Raw genomic sequence first — 12,414 nt, forward strand, 5'->3', positions numbered from 1 at the left:
CAAAGTCTTCCAGCTCAGGCTTACAAATTACGTTATCTCATCCGTGAAAATAATTTTATGATGGGATATTAAAGGAAAATATAACCAGCTTTTGTTCCCCAGTTGACAATATCATGCAGAGTAAGCGTATAGCAACACACTGAGGGTGCTTCTGCAATGCTGATGCATCCATTTTTTTTAAATTTCCCCTTTACTTCAAGATATGAGATATTACTTTGAGCTTAGTTTCTTCTTGGACTGCCAGTGATTTTGCAAGAACCACATTAAGCTGATCAGTATCTTACCTGCAGTCGTCTCTTTCAACATACATCTCATACGTCCGCCTTACAGTGTTCCTTAACATACCCTGACTGCCAAGCAATATTATCCATATCTAACAACTGCGTCATCTGTCATGCCATGCTGTGACACTGTCGTTATTTGTAGTTGATTCGAAAATGATGGGAAGTGTTCAAGCGCAGATTGATGGCAGATACTCCAGGAGGACGTAAAGAGACTGCTGCAACACACGCGGTGGTTGCTAGAGACCAACCCAATAAGAGTTGTGTATTTATCCAAGGTGACACCGCCTACTACTGCTTCACCTCACCTGTCTACAGTATAGAAGCTCCTCCTCCGCATATATGCTGTACTGTTATATAGATTGATGAACTGATCATATTGACTCCAGGCTGAGGGATTGATTACCTCAAACTCATCTTCAACCCTTCTATATATGGGACTGAGGAAGTCACTGCTTGGCAGAACGTTTCCACAAAGATACCTATGTACTGCACAAGTCTCTAATGCATCAATAAATATCTTGCTACTGGATGGTTCTATCCTAGTTAGTTTTCCATTATTTGTGGTATATTTCTACTTCCTGGTCCCTTGCAAATGGTATTCAGGGCAGTTTGAGTGTAGCATTTATTCGTGTTTACGCGTTTAACATATTTCAAGGCAGAAAAGTTTACAGAGGGTACAACGACACACTTTTGGTCAAGGGATCACGATTTTTTTTAAGGGGGGGGGGAGGAGGGAGGGGTTTGATTAAAATTGCATGTTGTCTCATTCGCTTTTTCTGGTCATTTCATTCCCCCCCCCCCCCACACACACACACAAAAGCATATAATCTGGACAATTCTGCTTTCTGTTGGCAGGGATTTGTTGGGAGCTGGTTTCCAGATTAGGGCAGTTTCTAGACCCAACTCCAGCAGCCGTACCAGAACCAGCACCACAGCCAGCTGTGTCTAGATTAAACAGAGGTCGGCGAACTTTTTTTTGAGTATTACCCCAAAACAAACTTGTGTACAGCGAAATTACCCACTAGACTTGAATACTTACCCGTTTTGGATTATTGCCAACTTAAGAAATGATCCCTACAAATTTTATTATGAAATTAAAAATTATTTGTGTGATAAAATATAACTTTCATAATTTACCTCTCTCATTAAATAATAAATTTATGTGAAATTTTATTTATATGCTTATTTTTACCCAATTTGGGGAAATTTACCCCGGATCCTCGACTTACAGTCTGGAATTATCAACACCGTCCTCAGAAGTGGCACCCAAACCAGCACAACCATCAGCTGAAGCACCATTTTGTATTTCTAGATCTGTACCTGCTCCTTCAGAAATGCCAGGACTAGCACTACCAGCAGACAAGATCTAGATATGGGAGATTCAACACAGTTCAACACAGTTTACCTGGAGTTTACCTGGAGAGAGTTCCGGGGGTCAACGCCCCCGCGGCCCGGTCTGTGACCAGGCCTCCTGGTGGATCAGAGCCTGATCACCAGGCTGTTACTGTTGGCTGCACGCAAACCAACGTACGAGCCACAGCCCGGCTGGTCAGGAACAGACTTTAGGTGCTTGTCCAGTGCCAGCTTGAAGACTGCCAGGGGTCTGTTGGTAATCCCCCTTATGTATGCTGGGAGGCAGTTGAACAGTCTCGGGCCCCTGACACTTGTTGTATGGTCTCTTAACGTGCTAGTGACACCCCTGCTTTTCATTGGGGGGATGTTGCATCGTCTGCCAAGTCTTTTGCTTTCGTAGTGAGTGATTTTCGTGTGCAAGTTCGGTGCAAGTGGTTATTAATATGTAAACAACAGCAGCAGTGAGAGGTTAAGATGCAATAGCATTATTAAAATGATACCAGAGAGAGCCTTAAGAATGTGGTCTCTGTTCTGGCCGGCCCCAGGAGCCTTGAGTGACCCAGGCGACCTGACCTTCGCTCTGCACTGGGTCACGTCTCACCACCCGCGGCACTACTGGCCATCATAATCTCTGGCACAGGTTTAAAGTTACACCAGACATTGACGGCGGCAGCGGCGGCGAAGGTGAGTGTAGCGAGATCCTTTCTCGAGTGTGAAGTATTGTAACCACTCTACACTGTTACCTCCCCACCCTTATTATAACCACCCCACACTGTTACCTCCCCACCCTTATTATAACCACCCCACACTGTTACCTCCCCACCCTTATTATAACCACCCCACACTGTTACCTCCCCACCCTTATTATAACCACCCCACACTGTTACCTCCCCACCCTTATTATAACCACCCCACACTTACCTCCCCACACTGTTACCTCCCCACCCTTATTATAACCACCCCACACTTACCTCCCCACCCTTATTATAACCACCCCACACTGTTACCTCCCCACCCTTATTATAACCACCCCACACTGTTACCTCCCCACCCTTATTATAACCACCCCACACTGTTACCTCCCCACCCTTATTATAACCACCCCACACTGTTAACTCCCCACCCTTATTATAACCACCCCACACTGTTACCTCCCCACCCTTATTATAACCACCCCACACTGTTACCTCCCCACCCTTATTATAACCACCCCACACTGTTACCTCCCCACCCTTATTATAACCACCCCACACTTACCTCCCCACACTGTTACCTCCCCACCCTTATTATAACCACCCCACACTTACCTCCCCACCCTTATTATAACCACCCCACACTGTTACCTCCCCACCCTTATTATAACCACCCCACACTGTTACCTCCCCATCCTTATTATAACCACCCCACACTGTTACCTCCCCACCATTATTATAACCACCCCACACTGTTACCTCCCCACCCTTATTATAACCACCCCACACTGTTACCTCCCCACCCTTATTATAACCACCCCACACTGTTACCTCCCCACCCTTATAACCACCCCACACTGTTACCTCCCCACCCTTATTATAACCACCCCACACTGTTACCTCCCCACCCTTATTATAACCACCCCACACTTACCTCCCCACACTGTTACCTCCCCACCCTTATTATAACCACCCCACACTGTTACCTCCCCACCCTTATTATAACCACCCCACACTGTTACCTCCCCACCCTTATTATAACCACCCCACACTGTTACCTCCCCACCCTTATTATAACCACCCCACACTGTTACCTCCCCACCCTTATTATAACCACCCCACACTGTTACCTCCCCACCCTTATTATAACCACCCCACACTGTTACCTCCCCACCCTTATTATAACCACCCCACACTGTTACCTCCCCACCCTTATAACCACCCCACACTTACCTCCCCACCCTTATAACCACCCCACACTTACCTCCCCACACTGTTACCTCCCTACCCTTATTATAACCACCCCACACTTACCTCCCCACCCTTATTATAACCACCCCACACTGTTACCTCCCCACCCTTATTATAACCACCCCACACTGTTACCTCCCCACCCTTATTATAACCACCCCACACTGTTACCTCCCCACCCTTATTATAACCACCCCACAGTTACCTCCCCACCCTTATTATAACCACCCCACACTGTTACCTCCCCACCCTTATTATAACCACCCCACACTGTTACCTCCCCACCCTTATTATAACCACCCCACACTGTTACCTCCCCACCCTTATTATAACCACCCCACACTGTTACCTCCCCACCCTTATTATAACCACCCCACACTTACCTCCCCACCCTTATTATAACCACCCCAACACTGTTGCCTCCCCACCCTTATTATAACCACCCCACACTGTTACCTCCCCACCCTTATTATAACCACCCCACACTGTTACCTCCCCACCCTTATAACCACCCCACACTGTTGCCTCCCCACCCTTATTATAACCACCCCACACTGTTGCCTCCCCACCCTTATTATAACCACCCCACACTGTTGCCTCCCCACCCTTATTATAACCACCCCAACACTGTTGCCTCCCCACCCTTATTATAACCACCCCAACACTGTTACCTCCCCACCCTTATTATAACCACCCCACACTGTTGCCTCCCCACCCTTATTATAACCACCCTACATTGTTGCCTCCCCACCCTTATTATAACCACCCTACACTGTTGCCTCCCCACCCTTATTATAACCACCCCACACTGTTGCCTCCCCACCCTTATTATAACCACTCCACACTGTTGCCTCCCCACCCTTATTATAACCACCCTACATTGTTGCCTCCCCACCCTTATTATAACCACCCTACACTGTTGCCTCCCCACCCTTATTATAACCACCCTACACTGTTGCCTCCCAACCCTTATTATAACCACCCCACACTGTTGCCTCCCCACCCTTATAACCACCCCACACTGCTGCCTCCCCACCCTTATAACCACCCCACACTGCTGCCTCCTCACCCTTATTATAACCACCCCACACTGTTGCCTCCCCACCCTTATAACCACCCCACACTGTTGCCTCCCCACCATTATAACCACCCCACACTGTTGCCTCCCCACGCTTATTATAACCACCCCACGCTGTTACCTCCCCACCCTCATTATAACCACCCCAACACTGTTGCCTCCCCACCCTTATTATAACCACCCCACACTGTTGCCTCCCCACCCTTATAACCACCCCACACTGCTGCCTCCCCACCCTTATAACCACCCCACACTGCTGCCTCCTCACCCTTATTATAACCACCCCACACTGTTGCCTCCCCACCCTTATAACCACCCCACACTGTTGCCTCCCCACCATTATAACCACTCCACACTGTTGCCTCCCCACGCTTATTATAACCACCCCACGCTGTTACCTCCCCACCCTCATTATAACCACCCCAACACTGTTGCCTTCCCACCCTTATTATAACCACTCAACATTACCTCCCCACCCTCATTATAACCACCCTACACTGTTCCCTCCCCACCCTTATAACCACCTACCTGGAGGCTACCTGGAGGGCATTCCGGGGATCAACGTCCCCGCGGCCCGGTCCATGACTAGGCCTCCCGGTGGATCAGGGCCTGATCAACGAGGCTGTTACTGCTGGCCGCACTTAATCCAACGTACGAACCACAGCCCGGCTGATCCGACACCGTCTTTAGGTATCTGTCCAGCTCCCTCTTGAAGACAACCAGGGGTCTTCCCGTAATGCCCCTTATTGCTGGTGGGAGGCTGTTGAACAGTCTTGGGCCCCGGACACTTATTGTGTTTTCTCTTAGTGTACCAGTGACGCCCCTACTTTTCACTGGGGGTATGTTGCATCGCCTGACAAGCCTTTTGCTTTCGTATGGAGTGATTGCTGTGTGCATATTAGGGACCAGTCCCTCCAGAATCTTCCAGGTGTAGATTACGATACATCTCTCTCGCCTGCGCTCTAGTGAGTACAAGTCAAGTGCTTCCAGGCGCTCCCAGTAGTTAAGGTGTTTGATGGAACTTATAGGTGCAGTAAAGGTTCTCTGTACATTCTTTAGTTCAGCAATTTCACCTGCCTTGAATGGGGATGATAATGTACAGCAGTATTCCAGCCTAGAGAGAATAAGTGATTTAAAAAGGATCATCATTGGCTTAGCATCTCTTGTCTTGAATGTTCTCATTATCCATCCTATCAGTTTCCTATCAGATGTGATAGTGGCATTGTTGTGGTCCTTGAAGGTGAGGTCTTCGGACATTACCACACCCAGGTCCTTCACATTACTTTTCTGCTCTGTTGTGTGATTGGAGTTTGTAGTATACTCAGTTCTAGTTATTATTTCCTCCAGTTTTCCATAACAGAGTGGTTGGAATTTGTCTTCATTGAACATCATATTGTTCTCTGTTGCCCATTGGAAAACTTGGTTTATATCTTCTTGGAGCTTTGTCGTGTCCTCATTGGTTGACACACTCATGCAGATCCTAGTATCATCTGCAAAAGATGATACAGTGCTGTGGTTTGCATCTCTATGTCTGATATGAGAATAAGGAACAGGATAGGTGCAAGTACTGTGCCTCCCCACCCTTATTATAACCACACCACACTGTTGCCTCCCCACCCTTATTATAACCACACCACACTGTTGCCTCCCCACCCTTATTATAACCACACCACACTGTTGCCTCCCCACCCTTATTATAACCACACCACACTGCTGCCTCCCCACCCTTATTATAACCACACCACACTGGTGCCTCCCCACCCTTATTATAACCACACCACACTGTTACCTCCCACCCTTATTATAACCACACCACACTGTTGCCTCCCCACCCTTATTATAACCACACCACACTGTTGCCTCGCCACCCTTATTATAACCACACCACACTGTTGCCTCGCCACCCTTATTATAACCACACCACACTGTTGCCTCCCCACCCTTATTATAACCACACCACACTGTTGCCTCCCCACCCTTATTATAACCACACCACACTGTTGCCTCCCCACCCTTATTATAACCATACCACACTGTTGCCTCCCCACCCTTATTATATCCCCCCACACTGTTGCCTCGCCACCCTTATTATAACCACACCACACTGTTGCCTCGCCACCCTTATTATAACCACACCACACTGTTGCCTCGCCACCCTTATTATAACCACACCACACTGTTGCCTCCCCACCCTTATTATAACCCCACCACACTGTTGCCTCGCCACCCTTATTGTAACCACACCACACTGTTGCCTCGCCACCCTTATTATAACCACACCACACTGTTGCCTCGCCACCCTTATTATAACCACACCAAACTGTTGCCTCCCCACCCTTATTATAACCCCCCACACTGTTGCCTCGCCACCCTTTTTATAAAGCCCCCACACTGTTGCCTCCCCACCCTTATTATAACCCCCACACTGTTACCTCCCCAACCTTATTATAACGCCCACACTGTTGCCTCCCCACCCTTATTATAACCACCCAATACTCTTACCTCCCCACCCTTATTATAACCCCCCACACTGTTGCCTCCCCACTCTTATTATAACCACCCAATACTCTTACCTTCCCACCCTTATTATAATCCCCCACACTGTTGCCTCCCCACACTCATTACCACCCCACACAATTACCCTCCCCCCACGCACACACAAGAATATAAGAAGGAGCACTGCAGCAAACTTACTGGCCCATGCTAGGCAGGTTCAAGTCACCTACTGGCCCAAGACAGTCGCACTGCACTGTTTTCCTAGTTTACTCTGCAATCTTCATCTCATTATCGCTTTTACTTTATTACTGAGAATTACAGTAAGCTCGACCAATTAGGGATTACAGGGCCCTACTAGCACTGTTCCCGACATCAAGGTCTAACATTGTTGCAGCTCACTAGGAGCTCCTGTTGAACGTTTACCTTGAGCTCAACCTGTTAACATTATGGAAATAAATGGTATAAAATACCGACACAATGGCAATATAAACACAAATGCAGTATAATGTGATCCTTTATTGACTACGTTTCGCCCACACAGTGGGCTTTTTCAAGTCACAAACAGAACTACCTGGGGTGGAAGGAACGCGAGTATTTATAGTCCGGCTGAGGTCAGGTGAAGAATGCTGCATCTGATGATGTACCGAGTTGGGTTGTAGAGTCTAAAAACTTGGGTAGCTTGGAAAGGAGACTGGACAAGTTTGTGAGCAGACCTTCTACAGTGTTCTTATGTGGGATAGCGATGAAGAAGTTTCTTGGCAAGTGGTTCAGCTATGTTATAGAAGCCACTATTCTGGTGGAAGTTGTCGGATATAGAAATAAGTGATGATTCCAGGATTCTTCGGTATTGAGTGTTGTCTTCTGTGGCGATAAGTCTTGAGTTTCTGTAGTTTATCAAGTGGTTGTGTGAATTACGGTGTTGTACGCAGGCATTCCTTGTGTCGTCAGACCTGCTTGCGTATTGGTGTTCTGAAATACGTGTTTGGAGGTCCCTTGATGTTTCGCCCACGTATAACTTGTTGCAGGTCTGACGACACAAGGAATGCCTGCGTACAACACCGTAATTCACACAACCACTTGATAAACTACAGAAACTCAAGACTTATCGCCACAGAAGACAACACTCAATACCGAAGAATCCTGGAATCATCACTTATTTCTATATCCGACAACTTCCACCAGAATAGTGGCTTCTATAACATAGCTGAACCACTTGCCAAGAAACTTCTTCATCGCTATCCCACATAAGAACACTGTAGAAGGTCTGCTCACAAACTTGTCCAGTCTCCTTTCCAAGCTACCCAAGTTTTTAGACTCTACAACCCAACTCGGTACATCATCAGATGCAGCATTCTTCACCTGACCTCAGCCGGACTATAAATACTCGCGTTCCTTCCACCCCAGGTAGTTCTGTTTGTGACTTGAAAAAGCCCACTGTGTGGGCGAAACGTAGTCAATAAAGGATCACATTATACTGCATTTGTGTTTATATTGCCACTGTTAACATTATATGGAGATAAAACTATTGAGGATTACATGTAGGTAGCACTATTTGGAGATTATAAGGAAATAAGACTTTTGGAGATTACACGAAGCCAGAACTATTGAGGATTACTAGAAATATACAAATATTTGTGATTATAACTAGAACTGCTGAGATTACAAAGAGCTACAACCGTTGGAGATTACAAGGAGCTAGGGCTGTTAGAATTACAAGGTGTCAGAACGGTTGAGATTACAAGAAGCTAGAACTGTTGGGATTACAAGTTGTAGGGGATTATAAAATGCTGACACTGTTTAGTCCTACAGAGAAATGGTAATGTTGGGGATTACAAGTGCGCTGGCACTGCAGAGAATTACAAGGTTGCCGGCGCTGGTGTAAAGTTCAAGGGTTTTTAGCACTGCCGAGGATTCTAGGGATGCTGGCACTGATGATAATTATTTGGATATAATAGAGTAACGAGTGAAGAGAATCATACATCATGAGGCCAGCGACGAGATGAAGGTGGTAGGTGATGGCAGAGAGGTGGAAGGGAGAGGGGGTGATGGAAGGGAGAGGTGATGGAAGGGAGAGGTGATGGAAGGGAGGCGTGATGGAAGGGAGAGGTGATGGAAGGGAGGAGTGATGGAAGGGAGAGGTGATGGAAGGGAGGGGTGATGGAAGGGAGGGAGGGGTTGATGAAATGGAGAGGGGGTGATGAAAGGGAGGGGGGTGATGAAAGGGAGAGGGGGTGATGAAAGGGAGAGGGGGTGATGAAAGGGAGAGGGGGTGATGAAAGGGAGAGGGGGTGATGAAAGGGAGAGGGGGGTGATGGAAGGGAGGGAGGGGTTGATGAAATGGAGAGGGGGTGATGAAAGGGAAAGGGGGTGATGAAAGGGAGAGGGGGTGATGAAAGGGAGAGGGGGTGATGAAAGGGAGAGGGGGTGATGAAAGGGAGAGGGGTGATGGAAAGGAAAGGGGATGATGAAAGGAAAAGGGGATGATGAAAGGAAAAGGGGATGAAAGGAAAAGGGGATGATGAAAGGGAGAGGGGGTGATGAAAGGGAGAGGGGGTAATGAAAGGGAGAGGGGGGTGATGAAAGGGAGAGGGGGTGATGAAAGGGAGAGGGGGTGATGAAAGGGAGAGGGGGTGATGAAAGGGAAACGGGGTGATGAAAGGGAGAGGGGGTGATGAAAAGGAGAGGGGGTGATGAAAGGGAAACGGGTGATGAAAGGGAAACGGGGTGATGAAAGGGAAACGGGGTGATGAAAGGGAAGCGGGGTGATGAAAGGGAGGGGGGGGGAGTGATACTAAGGGGGAAGAGTCAGGCAATCCTGACGAGGTAGAAACGTGGGGGGGGGGAGTGGAGGGATGATGGAGGGTGCCTCCCTAGAGGAAGGATGGACTGGAGGCAGACAAGCACCCCTGGGGAGCATGGGACAGGAGGCAGACAGGCACCCAGGGTATCTTTGGGGGGTGTCCAACAAGGGTATCATGACCCGGACCTTGGCAGACCCTCACCTTATACATGTTGATTCCCACGTATCTAGAATTAAATAATAACCCAGGTTGTAATCCCAGGTCAACTTTAAAAACCACAATGGACATAAGTCACTTAATCTGACATTTTGGGGGATATTATCCTGGTAACTTACCATGTATGATACTTGTACTTGTGTGTATCTGGACCTAAGTAAACTTACTTAGGAATTCCTATATTATAGTGTCATGTTTATCCTATATTGCTTAGCAGGTTGATCCTGTGTGTGGCTCTGCAGACGGAGGATCAAGCCACCACCATTTTTTTTTTGCGCTGAATGACCCCCACATGGGTTTAGTGCTTAAAATTATTTAAAAAAACTAGCCTGTGTTGCAGCTTATATCGTGTTCGTAAAGTGGTGTTTAGAAAATAGTCATGTATAGTTTTATAGACGTGAAGGTATTGTTTTATTGCAGCTTGGTGTTCTTATATTGAAGTTTAGAAGGCATTCGTGGTGCCTTTTATTTTCCTTTCAGAAAGGTTGCCTCATGCACCTCTAGGGGGTCGCCGCCCCCGCCGCCGCTGCTGCTGCTGCTGAATATTCTCCACACGTTACGCTGCTGCGTCGTACCAAAGTATTCCCTGGTGATCACAAGGAAATCTGAGTTCTAGTCTCTTGAGAAAATGTTGCAAGGAAAAAAGATTCATGTTGTCGCCGAGCAGAAATACTGTGTGTATGAAGCAAAGTTCATGGATACACGGATATTACAGTAACAGAGACTTGGTTGATTTTGAAGGATCAGGATATACCTGCTGACTGCCACATATATTCACCATCAACTGCTTCACACTTAGACACTAACAAGACGAGATGACCTTGAATGTCAAGGAAAAAGTAGACTGCTCTTCAAGAATTAGGAAAACATTGAATGAATACACACACACACACACACACACACACACACACACACACACACAAAAACACACACACACACACAAAACACACACACACACACACACACACACACACACACACACACACACACACACACACACACACACACACACACACACACACACAAAACACACACACACACACAAAACACACACACACACACACACACACACACACACACACACACAAAACACACACACACACACACACACACACACACACACACACACACACACACAAAACACACACACACACACACACACACACACACACACACACACACAAAACACACACACACACACACACACACACACACACACACACACACACACACACACACACACACACACACAAAACACACACACACACACACACACACACACACACACACACACAAAACACACACACACACACAAAACACACACACACACACACACACACACACACACACACACACAACACACACACACACACACACACACACACACACACACACACACACACACACACACAAAACACACACACACACACACACACACACACACACACACACACACACAAAACACACACACACACACACACACACACACACACACACACACACACACACACACACACACACACACACACACAAAACACACACACACACACACACACACACACACACACACACAAAACACACACACACACACACACACACACACACACACACACACACACACACACACACACACACACACACAAGCTCGGGGCCAGGAGCTGAGAGTCGACCCCTGACACCATATATAGATTACTACACACATATACGTGCAACTGGAAAGACAGGAAACCAGTGGCCAGAGGAGTGTTTAACTCTGAAACAGATCTGACACAAGGAATAATTGTTATACGTAGGTATAATATTCTCCGGTACAAATTTCTGGCATGGATCTTAATCTTTCCACGACTCCTAGTAATCGTAAAAGTACAATCAAAGGCCTAAATCCTGCAAAGATTAGTACCTCACGTCACATAATTAGCTTAAAATTAATTATTCATTCTCATGTCATGTGCAAATACGTAAATCTTAGTCCGGCATCATTATCCATGGAAGACGACAGAGCTAGACGAGTGTTGACACGTCATAACAGTCTTCAAGTGCTCAGCAAGCATGAATATCAGCTCTTTTACAATTAAATGAACGCAAAACTCAAAATAGAAACAAAATAAGAAATTAAAATCATATTATGAGACAAAGGGTACATAGGCGGCCTGAGAGTGACCAAGTAACATAGTACTATAACAGTATAACATTGGCAATTTTAGGATATCTAAACTATATATATTAATCAAACGAGATGCCGA

The 12,414-nt window shown here is 46.8% G+C and overlaps 1 long non-coding RNA gene across 1 annotated transcript in view; it reads right to left on the reverse strand.

Moving 5' to 3' along the window:
* Positions 1 to 12,414, reverse strand: part of LOC128691008 (uncharacterized) — a 339,553-nt gene that overhangs the window by 137,691 nt on the left and 189,448 nt on the right. The window lies entirely within an intron of this gene.

The sequence above is a fragment of the Cherax quadricarinatus genome, chromosome 27 (assembly GCF_038502225.1).
Source record: "Cherax quadricarinatus isolate ZL_2023a chromosome 27, ASM3850222v1, whole genome shotgun sequence".
NCBI lineage: Eukaryota > Metazoa > Arthropoda > Malacostraca > Decapoda > Parastacidae > Cherax > Cherax quadricarinatus.